The sequence below is a fragment of the Chiloscyllium punctatum genome, chromosome 31, assembly GCF_047496795.1.
Source record: "Chiloscyllium punctatum isolate Juve2018m chromosome 31, sChiPun1.3, whole genome shotgun sequence".
In the NCBI taxonomy this organism is placed as follows: Eukaryota; Metazoa; Chordata; class Chondrichthyes; order Orectolobiformes; family Hemiscylliidae; genus Chiloscyllium; species Chiloscyllium punctatum.
Window position 1 is genome coordinate 76,592,736 of NC_092769.1, and position 7,531 is coordinate 76,600,266.

Sequence of the window (7,531 nt, forward strand, 5' to 3'; positions counted from 1 at the left end):
GGGAGATGGTATCGGCCTACAGGGAAGGGGAGAGACAGAGAGAGAGAGAGAGAGAGAGAGAGAGGAGAGAGAGAGAGAGACAGAGAGAGAGAGAGAGAGAGACATAGAGAGAGAGAGAGAGAGAGAGGAGAGAGAGAGAGAGAGACATAGAGAGAGAGAGAGAGAGAGACATAGAGAGAGAGAGAGAGGAGAGAGAGAGAGAGACAGAGAGAGAGAGAGAGAGAGAGACATAGAGAGAGAGAGAGAGAGAGAGAGGAGAGAGACATAGAGAGAGAGACAAAGAGAGAGAGAGAGAGACATAGAGAGAGAGAGAGAGAGGAGAGAGAGACATAGAGAGAGAGAGACATAGAGAGAGAGAGAGAGAGAGACATAGAGAGAGAGAGAGAGAGAGACATAGAGAGAGAGAGAGAGAGAAAGAGAGAGAGAGGTAGAGAGAGAGAGAGAGGAGAGAGAGACATAAAGAGACAGAGAGAGAACAACATACACACATACACTCAGACACACGTACACACACTAACTCACACACATCCAGACTGACACATACACAGACAATCACTCACAGTTACATACACTCAGCGCCATCAGTGCCCACTCCCTCAGCACTGACCCCCCCCCGACAGTGCCCACTCCCTCAGCACTGACCTCCGACAGTGCCCACTCCCTCAGCACTGACCCTCCGACAGTGCCCCCTCCCTCAGCACTGACCCTCCGACAGTGCCCACTCCCTCAGCACTGACCCTCCGACAGTGCCCCCTCCCTCAGCACTGACCCTCCGACAGTGCCCACTCCCTCAGCACTGACCCTCCGACAGTGCCCCCTCCCTCAGCACTGACCCTCCGACAGTGCCCACTCCCTCAGCACTGACCCTCCGACAGTGCCCGCTCCCTCAGCACTGACCCTCCGACAGTGCCCACTCCCTCAGTGCTGACCCCCCGACAGTGCCCCCTCCCTCAGTGCTGACCCTCTGACAGTGCGGCACTCCCTCAGCACTGACCCTCCGACAGTGCCCCCTCCCTCAGTGCTGACCCTCTGACAGTGCGGCACTCCCTCAGCACTGACCCTCCGACAGTGCCCCCCTCCCTCAGTGCTGACCCTCTGACAGTGCGGCACTCCCTCAGCACTGACCCTCCGACAGTGCCCCCTCCCTCAGTGCTGACCCTCTGACAGTGCGGCACTCCCTCAGCACTGACCCTCCGACAGTGCCCCCTCCCTCAGTGCTGACCCTCCGACAGTGCTCACTCCCTCAGCGCTGACCCTCCGACAGTGCCCCCTCCCTCAGCACTGACCCTCCGACAGTGCCCCCTCCCTCAGCACTGACCCTCCGACAGTGCCCCCTCCCTCAGCACTGACCCTCCGACAGTGCCCCCTCCCTCAGCACTGACCCTCCGACAGTGCCCCCTCCCTCAGCACTGACCCTCCGACAGTGCCCCCTCCCTCAGCACTGACCCTCCGACAGTGCCCCCTCCCTCAGCACTGACCCTCCGACAGTGCCCACTCCCTCAGCACTGACCCTCCGACAGTGCCCCCTCCCTCAGCACTGACCCTCCGACAGTGCCCACTTCCCTCAGCATTGACCCTCCGACAGTGCCCACTCCCTCAGCACTGACCCTCCGACAGTGCCCACTCCCTCAGCACTGACCCTCCGACAGTGCCCCCTCCCTCAGCACTGACCCTCCAACAGTGCCCACTCCCTCAGCACTGACCCTCCGACAGTGCCCCACTCCCTCAGCACTGACCCTCCGACAGTGCCCCCTCCCTCAGCACTGACCCTCCGACAGTGCCCACTCCCTCAGCACTGACCCTCCGACAGTGCCCACTCCCTCAGCACTGACCCTCCGACAGGGCCCACTCCCTCAGCACTGACCCTCCGACAGGGCCCACTCCCTCAGCACTGACCCTCCGACAGTGCCCCCTCCCTCAGCACTGACCCTCCGACAGTGCCCCCTCCCTCAGCACTGACCCTCCGACAGTGCCCACTTCCCTCAGCACTGACCCTCCGACAGTGCCCCCTCCCTCAGCACTGACCCTCCGACAGTGCCCCCTCCCTCAGCACTGACCCTCCGACAATGCCCGCTCCCACAGTACTGACCCTCCGACAGTGCCCCCTCCCTCAGCACTGACCCTCCGACAATGCCCCCTCCCTCAGTGCTGACCCCCCGACAGTGCCCCCTCCCTCAGTGCTGACCCTCTGACAGTGCCCCCTCCCTCAGCACTGACCCCTCCGACAGTGCCCCCTCCCTCAGTGCTGACCCTCTGACAGTGCCCCCTCCCTCAGTGCTGACCCTCTGACAGTGCCCCCTCCCTCAGCACTGACCCTCCGACAGTGCCCCCTCCCTCAGTGCTGACCCTCTGACAGTGCCCCCTCCCTCAGTGCTGACCCTCTGACAGTGCCCCCTCCCTCAGCACTGACCCTCCGACAGTGCCCACTCCCTCAGCACTGACCCTCTGACAGTGCCCCCTCCCTCAGCACTGACCCTCCGACAGTGCCCCCCTCCCTCAGCACTGACCCTCCGACAGTGCCCCCTCCCTCAGTGCTGCACATTTGCTCTCCAAGACCAAAATGAATTGAAAAAAAAATACACTGGTCCATGTGCAGAAATAATAGAATCCCTACAGTGTGGAAGGGGACTACTTTGACCCTTTGAAGAGCATCCCACCCTCGTGCCCAAACCCTGCATTCCCCTTGGCTAACACAGTTAATACATACATCCCTGGACACTATGGGACAATTTCCCATGGCCAATCCACCCTAACCTGTACATCCCTGGGCACTATGGGACAATTTCCCCCATGGCCAATCCACCCTAACCTGCACATCCCTGGGCACTATGGGACAATTTCCCACGGCAAATCCACCCTAACCTGTACATCCCTGGGCACTATGGGACAATTTCCCCCATGGCCAATCCACCCTAACCTGCACATCCCTGGGCACTATGGGACAATTTCCCACGGCAAATCCACCCTAACCTGCACATCCCTGGGCACTATGGGACAATTTCCCATGGCCAATCCACCCTAACCTGCACATCCCTGGACACTATGGGACAATCTCCCATCACCAATCCACCCTAACCTGCACATCCCTGGACACTATGGGACAATCTCCCATCACCAATCCACCCTAACCTGCACATCCCTGGACACTATGGGACAATCTCCCATCACCAATCCACCCTGACCTGCACATTTTTGGACTGTGGGAGGAAACCGGAGCACCCGGAGGAAACCCACAGACACGGGGAGGATGTGCCCCACACAGACAGTTGCCCGAGGTGGGGATCGAACCTGGGAGCCTGGCGCTGTGAGGTAGCAGTGCTAACTACTGAGCTACCGTGCCAGCCCCCGAGCTCCCACAGTGAATAACAGCCATCACTTTACAATCTAAAGGAGGTCACCGAGCATGTCAGACTAGTGAACCCAGTCCATGGTGACCTGGAAATTCAATATTTGGAATTGTGTCCCTGTCTTTTTATCATTGTCCCGTCTGTAACATTGGTGCCAAGTTATCTGTCTTTTCTCTGCCTCAGTTGTGAATGAGTTTGCGTGTTTGGAGCAGTGTGGTGCTTTGATTGGAGTAGGAATCCTTCTTTCTGTCTGGCATTTGTTACAGATCAGCATGGAACATGAAATAGACTTAGTGACTTCTGAATGATGCAGGGTCGTCAGTGCTCCCGCTGTCTAGGGACACAGTCACTCATGAAGGTTGGTGTAACCGGGATCCGGTAAACTCTGTGAGGGTCGGTGTAACTGTGATCCGGTACGGTCTGTGAGGGTCGGTGTAACTGTGATCCGGTACGGTCTGTGAGGGTCGGTGTAACTGTGATCCGGTACACTCTGTGAGGGTCGGTCTAACTGTGATCCGGTACGGTCTGTGAGGGTCGGTGTAACTGTGATCCGGTACGGTCTGTGAGGGTCGGTGTAACTGTGATCCGGTACGGTCTGTGAGGGTCGGTGTAACTGTGATCCGGTACGGTCTGTGACGGTCGGTGTAACTGTGATCCGGTACGGTCTGTGAGGGTCGGTGTAACTGTGATCCGGTACGGTCTGTGAGGGTCGGTGTAACTGTGATCCGTTACGGTCTGTGAGGGTCGGTGTAACTGTGATCCGGTACGGTCTGTGAGGGTCGGTGTAACTGTGATCCGGTACGGTCTGTGAGGGTCGGTGTAACTGTGATCCGGTACGGTCTGTGAGGGTCGGTGTAACTGTGATCCGGTACGGTCTGTGAGGGTCGGTGTAACTGTGATCCGGTACGGTCTGTGAGGGTCGGTGTAACTGTGATCCGGTACGGTCTGTGAGGGTCGGTGTAACTGTGATCCGGTACGGTCTGTGAGGGTCGGTGTAACTGTGATCCGGTACACTCTGTGAGGGTCGGTGTAACTGTGATCCGGTACGGTCTGTGAGGGTCGGTGTAACTGTGATCCGGTACGGTCTGTGAGGGTCGGTGTAACTGTGATCCGGTACGGTCTGTGAGGGTCGGTGTAACTGTGATCCGGTACGGTCTGTGAGGGTCGGTGTAACTGTGATCCGGTACGGTCTGTGAGGGTCGGTGTAACTGTGATCCGGTACGGTCTGTGAGGGTCGGTGTAACTGTGATCCGGTACGGTCTGTGAGGGTCGGTGTAACTGTGATCCGGTACGGTCTGTGAGGGTCGGTGTAACTGTGATCCGGTACGGTCTGTGAGGGTCGGTGTAACTGTGATCCGGTACGGTCTGTGAGGGTCGGTGTAACTGTGATCCGGTACGGTCTGTGAGGGTCGGTGTAACTGTGATCCGGTACACTCTGTGAGGGTCGGTGTAACTGTGATCCGGAACGGTCTGTGAGGGTCGGTGTAACTGTGATCCGGTACACTCTGTGAGGGTCGGTGTAACTGTGATCCGGTACACTCTGTGAGGGTCGGTGTAACTGTGATCCGGTACGGTCTGTGAGGGTCGGTGTAACTGTGATCCGGTACGGTCTGTGAGGGTCGGTGTAACTGTGATCCGGTACGGTCTGTGAGGGTCGGTGTAACTGTGATCCGGTACGGTCTGTGAGGGTCGGTGTAACTGTGATCCGGTACGGTCTGTGAGGGTCGGTGTAACTGTGATCCGGTACGGTCTGTGAGGGTCGGTGTAACTGTGATCCGGTACACTCTGTGAGGGTCGGTGTAACTGTGATCCGGTACACTCTGTGAGGGTCGGTGTAACTGTGATCCGGTACGGTCTGTGAGGGTCGGTGTAACTGTGATCCGGTACGGTCTGTGAGGGTCGGTGTAACTGTGATCCGGTACGGTCTGTGAGGGTCGGTGTAACTGTGATCCGGTACGGTCTGTGAGAGTCGGTGTAACTGTGATCCGGTACGGTCTGTGAGGGTCGGTGTAACTGTGATCCGGTACGGTCTGTGAGGGTCGGTGTAACTGTGATCCGGTACGGTCTGTGAGGGTCGGTGTAACTGTGATCCGGTACGGTCTGTGAGGGTCGGTGTAACTGTGATCCGGTACGGTCTGTGAGGGTCGGGGTAACTGTGATCCGGTTCACTCTGTGAGGGTCGGTGTAACTGTGATCCGGTACAGTCTGTGAGGGTCGGTGTAACTGTGATCCGGTACTCTCTGTGAGGGTCGGTGTAACTGTGATCCGGTACGGTCTGTGAGGGTCGGTGTAACTGTGATCCGGTACGGTCTGTGAGGGTCGGTGTAACTGTGATCCGGTTCACTCTGTGAGGGTCGGTGTAACTGTGATCCGGTACGGTCTGTGAGGGTCGGTGTAACTGTGATCCGGTACGGTCTGTGAAGGTCGGTGTAACTGTGATCCAGTACGGTCTGTGAGGGTCGGTGTAACTGTGATCCGATACGGTCTGTGAGGGTCGGTGTAACTGTGATCCGGTACGGTCTGTGAGGGTCGGTGTAACTGTGATCCGGTACGGTCTGTGAGGGTCGGTGTAACTGTGATCCGGTACGGTCTGTGAGGGTCGGTGTAACTGTGATCCGGTACGGTCTGTGAGGGTCGGTGTAACTGTGATCCGGTACACTCTGTGAGGGTCGGTGTAACTGTGATCCGGTACACTCTGTGAGGGTCGGTGTAACTGTGATCCGGTACGGTCTGTGAGGGTCGGTGTAACTGTGATCCGGTACGGTCTGTGAGAGTCGGTGTAACTGTGATCCGGTACGGTCTGTGAGGGTCGGTGTAACTGTGATCCGGTACGGTCTGTGAGGGTCGGTGTAACTGTGATCCGGTACACTCTGTGAGGGTCGGTGTAACTGTGATCCGGTACACTCTGTGAGGGTCGGTGTAACTGTGATCCGGTACGGTCTGTGAGGGTCGGTGTAACTGTGATCCGGTACGGTCTGTGAGGGTCGGTGTAACTGTGATCCGGTACGGTCTGTGAGGGTCGGTGTAACTGTGATCCGGTACGGTCTGTGAGGGTCGGTGTAACTGTGATCCGGTACGGTCTGTGAGGGTCGGTGTAACTGTGATCCGGTACGGTCTGTGAGGGTCGGTGTAACTGTGATCCGGTACACTCTGTGAGGGTCGGTGTAACTGTGATCCGGTACGGTCTGTGAGGGTCGGTGTAACTGTGATCCGGTACGGTCTGTGAGGGTCGGTGTAACTGTGATCCGGTACGGTCTGTGAGGGTCGGTGTAACTGTGATCCGGTACGGTCTGTGAGGGTCGGTGTAACTGTGATCCGGTACACTCTGTGAGGGTCGGTGTAACTGTGATCCGGTACGGTCTGTGAGGGTCGGTGTAACTGTGATCCGGTACGGTCTGTGAGGGTCGGTGTAACTGTGATCCGGTACGGTCTGTGAGGGTCGGTGTAACTGTGATCCGGTACGGTCTGTGAGGGTCGGTGTAACTGTGATCCGGTACTCTCTGTGAGGGTCGGTGTAACTGTGATCCGGTACGGTCTGTGAGGGTCGGTGTAACTGTGATCCGGTACGGTCTGTGAGGGTCGGTGTAACTGTGATCCGGTACGGTCTGTGAGGGTCGGTGTAACTGTGATCCGGTACGGTCTGTGAGGGTCGGTGTAACTGTGATCCGGTACGGTCTGTGAGGGTCGGTGTAACTGTGATCCGGTACACTCTGTGAGGGTCGGTGTAACTGTGATCCGGTACACTCTGTGAGGGTCGGTGTAACTGTGATCCGGTACGGTCTGTGGGGGTCGGTGTAACTGTGATCCGGTACGGTCTGTGAGGGTCGGTGTAACTGTGATCCGGTACGGTCTGTGAGGGTCGGTGTAACTGTGATCCGGTACGGTCTGTGAGGGTCGGTGTAACTGTGATCCGGTACGGTCTGTGAGGGTCGGTGTAACTGTGATCCGGTACGGTCTGTGAGGGTCGGTGTAACTGTGATCCGGTACACTCTGTGAGGGTCGGTGTAACTGTGATCCGGTACACTCTGTGAGGGTCGGTGTAACTGTGATCCTGTACGGTCTGTGAGGGTCGGTGTAACTGTGATCCGGTACGGTCTGTGAGGGTCGGTGTAACTGTGATCCGGTACGGTCTGTGAGGGTCGGTGTAACTGTGATCCGGTACACTCTGTGAGGGTCGGTGTAAC